General features: G+C 38.4%; 1 protein-coding gene and 1 long non-coding RNA gene across 3 annotated transcripts in view; one reads left to right on the top strand and one right to left on the bottom strand.

The window, feature by feature from the left end:
• Positions 1-10,134, bottom strand: part of LOC134207809 (NADPH--cytochrome P450 reductase) — a 100,236-nt gene extending 90,102 nt beyond the window's left edge. The window contains exons 1-2 of one of the 2 annotated variants that reach the window (XM_062683738.1): positions 9,885-10,134; positions 7,411-7,500 (exon numbers count right to left, since the gene is read on the bottom strand). The gene's annotated coding sequence lies outside the window, so the exon portion shown is untranslated. The remainder of the gene's footprint in view (positions 1-7,410; positions 7,501-9,884) is intronic. The other variant, XM_062683740.1, reaches the window with a different exon arrangement.
• A 2,535-nt stretch (positions 10,135-12,669) lies between these two features.
• LOC134216425 (uncharacterized) lies at positions 12,670-13,389 on the top strand. Its single transcript, XR_009980663.1, has 4 exons — positions 12,670-12,707; positions 12,825-12,955; positions 13,039-13,141; positions 13,223-13,389. It is a non-coding gene; the product is annotated as an uncharacterized LOC134216425 (long non-coding RNA).
• Positions 13,390-15,465: the final 2,076 nt, after the last annotated feature.

Here is a 15,465-nt window from a genome sequence, read left to right as displayed (position 1 = left end):
GACTATACAGAAATCCCCGCAGCTCATCCACGCATGTTTCTTGCATGGGTGAGTTTAATCTCCATTGCATCCTCTCTACGGGTTTGTCCGAAGTCAGCTAAAAGCCCTCTAAGTTGCAATAACGTCTATGCTGGCTTGAGGTTTCCAGTCAGCCTTACGAACAATGGGGCAGAATCCAGAGATGGCGAGATCGATGTTTTCGGGTGGGAAACATTCTCGACATAATGTATCCATTGACTTTGCGAAACAAGATGCCAAAGATGCTAAGGCAGGCATAAAACCTTTCAATTAATAGCTAAAGAAATGCTAATAGATTGTTAAGTTGAAAAGTAGGTCAAGTTTCAGTTGAAATGTAGTGCTATGGAGGATGCTTGATGCACTTACGAGATTGACTGATTCGCCAGAACCGATTGCTAAACTGTTAGCAAGTTTTCAAAAGTAAATAATCATACATGTAAATATTGTAACACTGGAGTCGGTTTTCACGCGGAAGATATAAGCCGCGTAAATTAAAACAAAGTAAAAAACCGCGTAAATCCCAAAATCCAAGTAAAATCAAATCGCATAAAAAGCGTTTTAAAAAAAAAACGCGTAAAAAACGACTTCAGTGTACATCGGGTATGAAGCGTTGACTCTTCCTTGATCGAATGGTCCAAGAAAATTGAAAATCCATCGGAAATGGCTAAGGTATTAACGATCTATCATATTTTCATGACGTTTTTCGAGTTTTTACAATCGTAAAGTGTACCCCAATACAGAAAAGTCAGACGTAGCTATACGTCAAAAAAAAAATCATTGCGTTCTATGCAAGAGGTTTATTTTTCCCTTTTTTAATGAGAGAAGAAGGGAAATGTGGGGTTTGAGTAAGTCACCATCAACGTGCGATTATACATTTACACCTCAGTGTGCCGATCGCAAACAGCAAGCCATGACTCGGCCTCTTCTGGTCAGATCTCCGTGGCGTACACACGCACCCACGGAGAGCTGCTGTCATAACAGTTCGCTCCGGCCATTTGGGGCCACACACGTATCTGTGTGAAGATTTCGGGCTGTAGTATACCCGCCTGAAACGTGAAGCAACAAAAGATGAACGGATGGTGAATGCATTGAAGACAAAGTACATGCTAGTGGGCGGAACCGAGCGCGACAGCCCCCCCCCCTACTTACTTTACTTAATTTTTGTACCTCGCACACATGTACTAAAATTAAGTAATTCAGTTAGTAATAAACATTAACAAATTTTTGACAAAAATTTTTTTTTCCCGGTGATAAATATCTCTCTACAAAACGCTGAGTTATTTTACAATGTTCTGAAAACTCATATGTGAATATGTAAATTATAAATCTGTAAAAGATATTGTTTGACAAAATGTATTGGAGGTGACCGCATTCCCTTCGATGGGACTCAAACTCACGACCCTCAGTACTCTGGACTCGTGCTTTAACCAACTAAGCTACGAAGTTCGAGTCCCATCGAACTATCGAAAGGAAAGTGGTTACCTCCAATACATTTTACATCAGCGGTTCTCAACCTGGGGTACATGTACCCCTGGGGGTACCTTCGTTGGTCCCAGGCGGTACCTCGGACAATAATGCGTAATGGCGGCTGTATTACAATTCCAATCAAAACTTATTGATAAACTTTTGATAATTGTGTAGTTTTTTATTTCAAAACTATGTTTTGAACATACTACGCATGGCGATTAGTAAATCTGTGCGATAAAACATGAACAGGACAAAACGTTGAATGAGCAAATTTTAAAAAACTTTCGTGGAATCTATCTTATCGAAACAAAATATTGCATAATTTGTTAACATCATGTTTTTGCACTTAAACCTAACTAATGTCGAATTCGTTTTTAAAAAGTTCCAACCTAGGTTGGAACTAGTTCCAACCTAAGTGCTGTCAAAGTGTTTTTTTATTCGCTCAGGTTGGAACTAGGTTCGCACTAGTTCCAACCCCAAAGCTGTCGGGTTCGCACTGTGTTGTTTCACGGTTTCGCACCGGGTTCACCAATACAAATGCACTTCAACTGTCAAAACCACGTGGGTGGGTGGGACTGGGCGGAATAAACAAGCAGAAGGAAGAAACGAAACTGTCTGTTTATCAAAATAAAATGCGCATTGAAAATCTTTTTTTTTTGTTGGGGATTTTGTGATATTTGTAATTGTAGTTTTAAATGAAATTAATCCAGTACTGTTGTCTAGATTCAGTTTTAAAAATAATTGTTAGGGAAGTTATGTATTCATAAGTTCATTCAGGTTTTCCTCACATTTTGTGTCCTAAATTAGGTCGGTGGATGGAATTAGTTTGGGAATTCCCCTTGAAAGCCGTTCACAAAATCCACTAGGAATTGTCAGAAAAATATAATTGAGGAATACCGAATAGAATTATTTCTTATGAAATTCTTCCAAAAACTCTTTCGTGCTTTCTTCAGACATTCTTTCAGTAATTCTTTCTTGAATTTTCAGGCATTCCACCATATGTTTTCCAAGGGATCCTTTCGAGATGAATTCCTTTGGAAATTCTTCTATGTAGGAATATCTTTGAATACTGTTCCAGTATTTTCTCTTGAAGTTGCTTCAGGAATTAATTTGGAAATTCCTACAATAATTCCTTCAGGGAATCCTTCTGGAATACAGGAACTTACTCGAAGTTTCCTTCAGGAATTGCTCCGCAAGTTTCGTACATAAATTCCCCTGGAAGTACTTGAGCAATTCCTCCGGGAGATTCTTGAAAATCAAAATGCACGGGGCCCGAAATCCGGCGGAAAATTTTCCCGAGGTGTGAGGCTACCTTTATCAGGAGAGGTAGCTGGGTAAAAAAAATTTGCGAATCCTGGAGAATTTTAATTTCATGCTTTTGAGTGTTCTCCAAAAAAAAACTTTTGTAGAAACAGATGAATTATTGTAAAATATAAAATCTCTTTTACATGAATTCTATACGGAATTCTTGATATAAAAAAACGGGATTATTGAATATAATTAAATAGGGGAACTTTTCCGACCTCCATCTCACTGAAAATAAATATATTCATCTCATCGGGAAACAAAGAAATACAGCATCAATTTCGTCGCCTCTTTTTGTCAACATGCGTGCTCACAGCTGAAAAGGATCACAAAAATAATAATCAATCCAAATTCCTTTCCATTGCTTTGCTTTTGATGGGATGAATATCGGAGCCATGAGATGAATTCCAGGAGCAGTTCCACTATTTCTTCTTCTTCTTTTTATTGGCATTACATCCCCAGTTCCCCTATTTATATCCGCCCAAAAGTTAATTCCACTATCCGCAAAAATCAGTTCACGCACTTGAACATATTTATTTATTTATCATGATCTGATTAGTCAAGGCCAACGCACTGCCAGTGCACTGGATGTCCGCGGTCATCTGGATCATATGTTTCGAATCAAAACAAACACGATGCTACGCACACCAACATATCCAATGACAGATGGAACTGAAAATGTTTTTTTATTCAGGGTTCGGGTTGGCACTGACCCAGGTTTAAAAACGAATTCGACATAAAAGAGTCTGGAGGGACGGAAGCTTCCATTTGAGAGGCATCGAGACTTTTTTTTCTAAAATCTCAGTTGCTTCGTTTCGGGAGAATTGAAAGCATCCTTCTACACTTCTCGGAAGCTTCCATCCAAGCATCTCGAAGCCTCCTTTCAAAAGACTCGTACCTCCTTTCAAGAGGCTCGGAAGCCTCCTTTCAAGAGGCTCGGAAGCCTCCTTTCAAGAGGCTCGAAAGCCTCTATTCAAGGGGAACGGAAACTTGCTTTTAAGATGCTCGGCAGCCTAATATGAAGAGGCTCGGTATTCTTCCTTCAAGAGACTTGAAAGCCTATTTTGAAGAGGCTCATGTGCATCTATTCAAGGCTCGGAAACCTCTCTTCAAGATGCTCGGAAGCCTCCCATCAAGAATCTCGGAAAGCTGCTTTCAAGAGGCTCGGAAGCTTTCTTTCCTTTCAAGAAGCTCGGAATTCTTCTTTCAAGCTTGGAAGCGTACCTTGAAGCTTATTGTAGATGCTCAGGAGCCTCCTTTTAAGTAGTTCGAAAGCTGCCTTTCAAGAGGCTCTGAAGCCTCCATTCAAGATACTCGGAAGCCTCCATTCAAGATACTCGGAAGCCTTCCTTCAAAATACTTTAAGAGGCTTGGAAGCCTTCTTTCAAGGGTTCTTTGTAAAATTACGTAACGCTAAATTTGGTGATTTTAGACCGCCACTCACTCTCCCCCTCGTTACACTTTTTGTATGGAAGGTTTAATTTTTTTTGTATGGATCGTAACGCTCGGTTTGAGCCTCTCCCTCCCTCTTCAGCGTTACGTAATTTGTGAAAGGCCACAACCGAACCGTCTCCAAGAGGTTCTTAAGTCTCCTCTCAATAGGCTTGGAAGCATCCTTTCAAGAGGTTCAAAAGCTTTTTAAGAAGCTCAGAAGCCTCTTTTCAAGTGGCTTGAAAGCCGCCTTGCAAAAGGAGCATAAGCCTGCCATCCAGAGGCTCGAAAGAATCGATTCAAGAGGCTCGTAAACTTCCTTTTAAAAGGCTCGTAAGCCTCCTTTCAAGAAGCCCGGAAGCTTCCCTTCAAGAGGCACGAGATTCTTACACCGAGAGGCTTCGAAGCGTAATTTCAAGACGCTCAGAAGGCTTCCTTTAAGTGGCTCGTAAGCCACTTTCAAAGGGTTTTGAAGCCATCCTTCAAGAGGATGTGAAGGCTTCCTTCAATATGCTCGAAAGCCTCCCTTCAATATGTTCGGAAGCCTTTATTCAAGAGACTCGAAAACCGCCTTCCAAGAGGCACGAAAGCCTCCTTTCAAGTGGCTCATAAGCTTTTTTTCAAAAGGCACGAAATTCTTCTCCCAACAGGCATAGAAGCGTACTTTCGCCGCTTTCAAGAGGATCGGAAGCTTCCTATGAAGAGCCTCTGAAGTTCCCTTTCAAGGGCTCGAAAGCCGTCTTCCAAGAGGCCCAGATGCCTCCCTGCAACAGGCTTGGAAGCTTCCCTTCAGGAGGTACGGCAGCCTTTTTTCGAGAGGCCCGGAAGCTTCCCTTGGAGACTCGGAATTCTTTGTTCACTATCAGACACTATCAAAAATCTCAGAAGCCTTGATAGCACCTCTTCAAGATGCTCGGAAGCCTTCAATAGACAAAAAAAGTCCTGTAGGAAGCTTGATATATAAATTCACTTTGAATTGGAATTTTTGCACGGAATAATGAAACTTTTAGCCAACTTCCTGAAGAGTTAATTCCCGTTAGTTTTCAGGTCCGTTTTTCATATATCTAATCTACGTTTATTTTCATTTATAGTAAAAAAAATAGGGGGTACCTCAATTAATGCGAAAGTACGAAGGGGTACCTCTCAAGAAAAAGGTTGAGAACCGCTGTTTTACATAATGTACATATTCACATATGAGTTTTCAGAACATTGTAAGTTAATGTCCAAGTCGGGTGGTTTATTCCCGGAATATAGGCAATTAACTTTGATTGAGCTGAGTTATTGATAAATATAGGTATGTATGAGCCAACGAACGTTACATCCTAGGCTAACATTACCTCCCATGACCCTAACCCTTAAATCATCAGTCTTCCTCCCTCAATGTCAAGATCACTCCCTTATGTGTATCAAAACACATTTCATTACATGGTACGGAAGAACACGAAAACGTTATTTATTTTATCGTCTTATCTATATTAACTTTAGCAAGGAATTGAGTAGCAAAAGATAACGACGAGCCGAATATGGCCTGCAGTAAAGCAACAGGTTAGTGTTATCTTACCTACATGAAACTCAAGTAGCTAGAGCAACGAGGGCAACGTGATGGCTGGAGAATGGACAGACGGACAAAAAAATATAAACATCGGTGCAGACGTCATTATTTTATTATATGGGCGGCCTCTTGGAGTGTTTTCGTGGTTTCGTATATGCACCACCAAAACAAGGATGGCACGCATACAAACTCCACAGTCTTCTTTTCTTACTTCAATCGATGATGGGTCCATCGTACAGACAGGGCCACCCCAAAAAGCCACCGAAGCGAGGAGAGGCACGAAAGAAATGGAAATCTTTATTCATATCGAAATTGAAAGGTTTTGCTGCACGGCGTCGATCGAAGCTGGTACATTTAGAGAAGTCAGCGTAGATAAAAGAAGGTGAGAGGGATATCAAAGACGAATGGAGAAGCTATTCTGAAGAATTGCGCGCCACTTGATTTTACTTGAATGGTTGATATTTGTCGTTAGAAAAAAAAACTCAATCCTCAGATATGAAGAAATCTCGAGCAACATATGATTAGGGCCGGAAAACCAACAAAGCTGAACCGAGAAAAATGAGATTCAAATTTTCTATGACTAATTTAATTCATTTATTGAAGTAGAAACTCATTTCATTGCCAAAACCATGTCAATACTATACGTAAACGGTTATATTATAGCAGCAGATCAAGATTAATTGAAAAACCATTCGAAATCTACAAAATTTCAGCTAAAACAAAAATCGCGCCGTTTACTCGCATCACCGGCAACACGTCTGGTTTTTAAGCCGTTTGCTCAAAGCTACTAACACCATCGTTTTTGTTTAGATTTGTTAGCCAGAGCAGTTCTGCTATGCGATATATCGAAAACCTAGTAAGAAAATACATTTTAAAATAACTTGAAGCTAGTTTTTCTAAATAAACAATATAAAGTGAACGACCTAAAAACCAAAGCAAACATTCCGCATGGTAGTTAAGGGCGCCAACAAAGGACTTAAAAACCACAACAACCAAATGGTTCATGAGACGTTCACTCAAAATAGCAATAATGTGTTTCTTAAGAGATATCAAGTACGGAGTTTTAACTAGCATGAAGAATAATTTACAAAGCAATCGTTCATGCCAGGAAATGAAAAATCATGGTTTTGGTTTATAAGCCGTAATCATATGTTACGCGAGAAATGCATTGAAATTTCTTTGCAAAATAATGCAGGTGAAAGACATGCCAGAATCAGCGTATGTGTGAAGGATTTAACGCCTGAATGTTTCCTATATTTATCACATAACGCCTCTGCACTAACAATTTTTAAAATTCGAATAAAATACTAAAACTAAGTGTTGACAGAAAAACAAACCGGTCTAACGAGTTGGTCTGATATTGGTCAACATTGACCAGCTCGTTATGTTTGTTTTCAGTTACCAACAGTTGGAGACATCGAATTGAAATTGACGGAAATTTGATTAAATTTGTTGCAAAGGCAAGACGTTTAATAAATGATTAATAAACGTTCCGTTCTCACTTTTAAACATTTTTAGAGTTGTGGTTTAAACAGCTCACTACTATCAAAGAAACTATCGACCACAAAATATCAAATTACCGCACACTCCTACTCCACCAGCACCAAAGATGAACAATAATTGAGGTAGGTACTTACCGAAATTGATCGATGTACGGAAGGAGATTGTTGCGGAAACGTCTTATTGCGTCTTGACCGGTGATATGCCCCGCCGATGATGTCCTTTTTCTAGCCAAAAAAAAGTAACAGATAAGGATGATTGTTAACACTTTAACCACTGAGTTTCTTTCTGATTCACGGATTTCAGTATATATACATAAATGTCGTAACTTAAGATTAGCACAGAAAACGCGAGTTCTATGTCTAGACTTTGAACCTGAACGGAACACATTCGACGTGCTAATCGCACATGGGCCAATTAAATCGGACGATTCGCATCGCTGCCATTCAAACAAAATATTTATCACCTGGGAGTACATTAGCAATAAAGTCGTAAAAATGCAGATTGTTTTCTAATGTGGGAAACTCAGAAGGGTTTTCCGAGCAAATCCTTAAGTTTCCTGAAAAAGTCCAACAAAGTTTTTCGTGGACATGTTGAGGATTTCCACAAGAAACTACTGGAAGGATCTCAGATTCAAGATAAGGAAATAGGAACGAATCCGAATGTGGGTTTTTGAAAGATTATTCAGGAAGCGCTGAAGTGATTCCTCGTAAAGATTATAGACATGCATCTACATTTACTACAAAAACAAAACTCTATTCGTTTTAATAGATCGTTGGATTAGCTATTTAGTTTAGTTTAATTTAGTTTATTGAGAATAATCACGTGAACTATTTACATAAAATGCTTAGGTGAGGTCAAGGAAGCAATTATTATTAATATATCCTATTGGAGAAATTTCTTTAAAAATCGTTTGTCTAGTGAAGAATGAATTCCAAAACAGAAATCTTGTAACTCTATAAGAGAGCCTCAAATAAACTATTAATCTAACTACCTATTTTCACCCGGATTTTGTTAATCTAAAAAACGTTTAAATTCAAAAAAATTGAACCGTGAATAGGAAGTGAAATGGAAAAAAAATAAAAATGCATCTCAAATGAAAAGCAAAATTGAAACAAAACAGTAAAAATGGTATGAACAAGTTAAACTGACGAAACGAGTTAAACGTGTTAAACGAGTTCAAATTGAGAGGTAAAAACCAAAAATGTATACATATATTGGGGTTGATTGAGAAAATAAAATAAATGATAATTCTTTTTAGTGTGGAAGAGGAGAAAAGGACATCAGAGCATGAACCCAATCCTCTGTAGCTAACGATTTTTTAAAAACCATTCAATCAGTGGGATTGGAGGGCATTGCGCATCTGATCCGATCACCGACCAGACCATGTAAACAGTCATGCAAAAATGCTGATATGTCGCGATGCGCAATCTGTATGCAAAATTTCAATGTAGTTAACATTTACAGCTGAAAATGGGAGCCATAGAATTTTGTCCAATGCTACGATTTTATGTGAATTATTTATGACCAGGAATCGCAAACAACGATAAAAGAGAGGCAGGCGAGATGGACCGTGAGCGGTCTTAGCCGTCACAAGTGACAAAACAAAAAAAAAAAAAAAGAGAGGCAAAAACTGTTCCGAATCATAAGCCTTGATAACAAATTTATCAAACTTGTATACAAGTGCGACAAAACAGAATCAGATAGGCAGCCCCCACAGAAAAATGATGATTCTCGCTTTGTTTTCGCTCATTTCGTGTTGGTTACTGCACAGCTGTGTACAACAAGTTGAAATGCGTCATCAGAGCCAGTGCCTCCCGCATTTGGAGCTTTCTGAAAGAAATTTATCATGGGGTATTAGCCTTCCGAATCAGTTCTCTATCATGCGAAAAAAAAGTCCCTCGCGGGATGCTACATATCGTATATGTATACAGAGATGATAAGTGAGAGACTTATTCATTCTCTTTAGAATTCAATCCCTGTTTGTGACATAATTCCATATTTGAATTTGTATATCCATTAAATATTCAATCAAACAATTTTAAAAAGTTTGGCCTTTCCATTTTGACGCATCCTGTACAAGTGAGAATGACTTCGTCATCGGTCTCCACACGACGACGAAAGCAATCTCTTCGTTCAAGCAAATTAGTTTCTTCGAATGTACTGCTTGCTGGCCGCGACTGACTACTGGTTGCTGCCGCGTAGCTGTCCGTACGCGTAGCCTAATCAAAACTCTTGGCCGTGTCCGTGGTCTAGTTGATTCGGTTGATTGGTGGGTTGAAAGGTAGCAGACTTTGCGATATTTAATTTTCATTCGCGGGATCGGATTCTCATAAATCTATCATAGGTAGTTGCAACAGGTTCCTATAAATGATCTACGTGCAAAAATGAAAAGAACGCAATTTTTTCCCGTAAGTCGTAAATAACAACAATGTCATGCCACATCATTGTAATAGAACTCCCACCCGCCATATGATGATTTATAAAACCAATCCACGAATTACTGTTAGGTGCCCTTATTAATAATTACATAGCAATCGCGACGGCCAAAGTAAAAGTCAAGAAACACACGAAAGGGAGATTTTCTCCAATCCAACACTCAGCCACTCACTTTGGGAAACAGAAAAGCACCAACGCACGGTACCGAGTCACTCAACTACTTCACTGAAGAAAAGCGCAGAAAACACGACCAATCTGAACCGAAACCAAAACTTGAATGGATCGCGAACGACGACTACCGATGAAACGAAGTCAACCTCACCTCACTGCCGTGCTGGAAGTTGTAAACTCGAATCGCGCACTCCACTCGCGACCGCGGCTTTCCACCCACCGCGAACCGTCACCTTTGTACACTACTTTGCCTGAAAAACAAAACTATGCTGTCGAGCAGTTTATGTGCGCATCAGATCTGTCATCAATAAATATAATCATTAGCTGATCATCGCGCGGTCATCAGTAAGCTGCTCGAATGTGATGTAACTTTTGGAAAGAACGTGTTCATATTGAATGTTTTTTTGCCTTCATCAGAGGAACAGAATCAAGGGGTCACGTGAGTCGCTGATGAGCACAATTCAATTTGAATTCATTTTGACGTAGAACTACGTCTGTCTTTTCTATATTGGGGTACACTTTACGATTGCAAAAAAATCGAAAAACGTCACGAAAAATATGATAGACTTTAACTGTTAATATCTCAGCCGTTTTTCGGTGGATTTTCAATTTTCTTGGACCATTCGATTAAGGAAGAGTCAACGCTTCATACCCAATGTACACTGAAGTCGCTTTTTACGTGGTTATTTTTACTTGAATCGCTTTTTATACGATTTTTTTCACTCGAATCTTGGGATTTCCGGTTTATTCAGACATATTTTGGAATTTTCGCGGTTTTTCACGTTGTTTTAATTTACGCAGTCCATATCCCCGCGTAAAAACCGACTTTAGTGTGTTAAGGCTCCGTCAGACGTTGCAAGCAAATCACTCGTGCGAGCGAATGATTTCTGAGAGCACTCGCAATTGCAGTCACACGTAGCATTTTTTTACTTTAAGCAAATGACAGATTTACTCTCATGCAAATATAAACAAAAACGAAAAACTTGTTTTTCGGCCACAAAATCTAATTTCATTCCTATTTTTGCAGTGCAATACTGCCACCTGAAAACGTTTTCACTTTTGCGAGCGAAAAATTTGCTAGTGCTGCACTAGCAAGCGCAATTTCGTTTCTGCGAGTTGAAAATTTTTAACGCTTAGCAGTCACACATTGCAAGCGAGCGTTTGCTTACGAGTTGTCATTTGTTTGCATGCAATCACTTTCAGTGTAGTCAGACAGGAAATTTTTTGACAGTTGTCACTTTCTGCGAGCAAAATGCTCGTTGAGAGTGATTTGCTTGCAACGTCTGACGGCACCTTTACAATATTTATGTATGATAATATTTACTATTGAAAACTTGCTAACAGTTTAGCATTCGGTTTCGTTGAATCAGTGAATCTCGTACGTGCATCGGAATTCGCAGGCTTTTTCTCCCATAGCACTACATTCCAACTGAAACTTGGCCTGCTTTTCAACTTAGTTATCTATTAGCATTTCTTTAGTTATGAATAAGGTACCTGTCAAAACAATTAATGCAAGAGATGGCGTTTTTTCAATGGTAGTAAAATCAAAATTTTATCACTATTAGGCTACTAATTAGTGCAAACTAAATGCAGGAAATAATCTTTTCACCTCATACTTCATTCCTTATCACTATTTTCTTCTAAAACACCACCGTCTTCCATAAATTTGCAAAATACTTGATTTTCCCATACATTTAATCGATTTCCAACTACCATTCTTCCATGAGTTCAAGGTGAAAATTTTGAAAATCTCAGAACATAGAGTAGCAGGCTTAACAACACAGATAGAAACGCCGGTATCGCCACTCAGTGACGAGTACCGTAAACATGGTGCACGGAAGGTTCCCTAGCAGCACAATTCACGTTGATTTGGTTGCAATAACTCATATATGACCAAATTTGGTCATATATGAGTATCATCAACTGATTTACAACATGTGTGTTGCTCGGGTTGTTGTCTACACTTTTTACGGCTGCTGCACCCTGGAAGTAAATGTCATCGAAGTAAACAGTCGGTCCCTCATTGAAAGCTTTGCATGAGTATGTGACAAAGTCAAAGGAAACACTATGCCCAGAGTGTCGAGAATGTTTCCCACTCGAAAACATCCTAGATCAAACCAAGAATCTATCTCGCAATCTCTGGATTCTGCGCCTTTGTTCGCAAGGCTAACAGGAAACTTCAAGCCAGCATAGACATCAAATTAATGCAACTTCCAAGGTTTTTAGCTGGTGCAGTTCGTTTCTGCTACGCGCGTTTTCTCTCGAAAGCTTGGGAGCGTTTGACGGCAACTTCTCGCTTACGTCTATTGATGCCAGTAGAGGGGCTCGGAATCTTTTTCGCTGCTGCAGTGGATGCGTTCTGTGAAACTTCGGCTCGTTTTGACGTAAACTACGTCTAAGGGGAAGACTCTGATACAGGGTGTAAAACGGAAATTTCCAAATTCGAGACCGTCACGAAATTAGGATAGATTTCAAACGCTACACACAAAAAACAAATATTATTTTTATAAATATTTTGAACTTTATGTTTGAAAAGTGCTTTATTTTCTTTAAAATGAAAGTATTTTTTTTACTGTGAAAGTTATCTTTTAATTTTAAAAGTGTTTTTATTCGGATCAAACTGTAAATTTAAAACGCGTTACTTTCAGTGTAGCAATTATTGAAATTGTCAAATCCGCAAAGACAACTCGTGGCTGTTACGGCATTGATCGCAGGTGTTGATATCAGTTTTTTTTTCTTTTTGCTGGTCGCAAAATTAGTTGAATTAAATAAATTTCCTGCGCTTCCCTTTGTTCCTGACATCGCTATTATTGGAAGGTGGAAGGTACGTTTAGTTTTACAAAACTTTTAGCTGAGGCTCCCAAAAAAAAGCACAAATGAGTATGTAAACCCAGGCAATAATAATAACGTTTTTCTGTTTACCTTTTCGCTTTCTGATTAGATCGCATTTCACCGAGCGACGTGATGGCGTCTTAACGAAGCTTATTCCCGTTGCTACGTTGCAAAGTCAAACCTTCCGGAGACGAGAGACGACCAATCGATGAAAAGGTGACTCAAAATATCCATGACAAGGTAAGTCGAAGACTAAATACTTGATCCAAGCAGTGAAAAGGCAAAATGTAATATACGAACACTGCTTGTTTTTATTTTTACAGAGCGGAACGATCAATGATGTATGAGAAGCGAAAGTCAGTTGGTCAGCAGTGTGCCGAACAAAATCATGAAAGGCGCACTGACTGATAAGCCTAAAAACTCATGGTAGGTACCGAATATTTCAAAGCCAATTTTGACTATGAGCACTAGTGCTTCTATTTATTTATTCCTTTATGCCTTGGACAGATGAAATGGACGAAAAAAGAAGAATGCCTGATGCCTGGATCAGTAGAGGCCAACAGCGTCACCGGTTCCAACGATGAAACGACCTCGGCATCGATGTATTTTTATTTAACAGTGTAATAAATAAGTGAAATAATTTCGATAACAAATAAAAAATGGTTTAAAAAAGAGTTGATTTGATTAAATAGAATAAAAAATTTGAAAATGAAATAAATTGTCTAATTTTATTTTCAGGAGGGAAAACAACTTTTATTTTTAACAGTGTAACAATTTCGGTTTGACAGTTCCACAGTTTCGATTCTAAAAGTTTAAACTTTTGATTTTGGAACGGTTTGGAATGGATGATAAACTTTGAAAACAAAAGTTGGCCAACTTTTGCACTGAACATATGAGACTCCCCGCATAATTACAAACTGTACATGGATATTTTCCCGTGCGGTCGACAACAGTTTCCTTTACTGTTGACAACTGTAAATGAACAATCTCATATAAAGTTTTAACAGTTTGTGGTACGGTTATTTGACAAATAACAATATGTTGAATGGTTGTTAAGTTATGTCACCATAAAATCATCTGTTTTCGCGTGCAAAATTTTCGCTCAACTGTATGATAAAATGTTGACATATAATGCAGGAAATAAAGAACATTTTAGAGACAGCATGTTATATGTTGACATTTAGTGATGATCTCGAGCAGTTATGGTTGAATCGATCGAAAAGTATTCGATAACCGCAACGTAAACTGTGAAGCTATATCTTACAGCGTAATAATGATTCTGACCATATAACATGTTGTTTTTTATTATGCGGGTCTCTACGAAAAAGAACCAACGCAACTTTTCAAATTTACCAATGGTTTTTTCAATTTTATTAGTGTTTTTTCTTTCTGTTTTCTGGCTTTTCACGAGCAACCGGACTTCGTCATTTTTCAGAAATTTTCACGATGACCTCAATTTTGAGTTTTCCACTTATTTATATGTATTTGAATAACAGTCACTCAAATTCACAAGTCTCGATTACTCAGCGTTTGACGTCTCGAAGGAAGATATTAATTTGAGTTATATCGACCCAAAATTGAGTTTAGCCGGACGAGCGTGAAGAGCACACTCTGAGAAAAATCTATACTAAATAGATTAAAAGTCATTCTAATCGGCTATTCGCCTGGTTGACCCCAGCTTCGTTTAAGTGCCAGTTATACTTGGTTAGTATAACTTTCATGTATATGGAAATAGTATAAAGCGAAAATATTGAAAATAGTATTAGTTGAGTTTATATAATGTTGATTAGAATTATTCAGTGTTTACAAACGAAAGCAGGAAAATATTTTTGTCAAACTTTTTATTTTATTCATTTCATTTAATTTAGACATAATGTAACAAACGATACTGAGCATTGAGCAGTACTGCCGATGTCTTTGTCTGGTTGCTCTGGTATGTCAATGTCTAAAGTTGCCCCGCGGACGTGGGACATTGTTTGCGGGTAGGCTACCCGCTTTGCCGAATTCTTCCAACTGATTGGAAAGCGCATCCATCAAGGCATCCATACTTTGTTGCCGGCTCTATCTGACGGTCGTCATTTACGCACAACAGAGCTGTTATAGCTTGACCTAATTATCCGACTATACAGATCACGTGATGCAGCTGCCGTACCCAAACTGAGCTGTTGAGCGATTAAAGTTTGATTCTGGATCACGATACTTGGAATATGCTTACAATCTAATTTGCTTTTATCAGACTTCGTGAGACAACAGCTTGTGCTGCTATTCGATCCGAACACATTTCCTTTATTTTGGCGTCAGAAAAACTATTTCAAATCTCGCCGATACCTTTTTTGCTAAAGCGGGATGATTGCCGGCTTTCCATCTTTGAAATTTTCATTTTTCTTTATCATAAGAGCCACCGGAATTGTATCGGTACTAAAATCAAAACCACATAATCATTATTTTAATCGGAAAATTAATTCGAAAACCTACCATCAAACTTTCGTTTCCTACTTCACTGTATATTCTTAAATAATTCTGCATATTCTTAAAGATTCCGTAGTTGCCGTAGCGTCGAAAAGACAGAGATCTGAGATCACCTATTTAAAAACGTTTAAAAAAGCACAGTGCACAAAAAACGTAACCGCCAGCAAATTTCAGAGCCGCAATTATACTTTTGGAATATATTTTCGCAAAATTCTATAATAGATTAAATGGTAATCTTGCATAGAATACTTCTTAAACTAGGCTAAGTATAAGTTTCGTTT

Source organism: Armigeres subalbatus, chromosome 1 (genome assembly GCF_024139115.2).
Source record: "Armigeres subalbatus isolate Guangzhou_Male chromosome 1, GZ_Asu_2, whole genome shotgun sequence".
NCBI lineage: Eukaryota > Metazoa > Arthropoda > Insecta > Diptera > Culicidae > Armigeres > Armigeres subalbatus.
The sequence above is the reverse complement of the archived record's forward strand: the minus strand, read 5'-3'. Positions and strand labels throughout refer to the sequence as shown.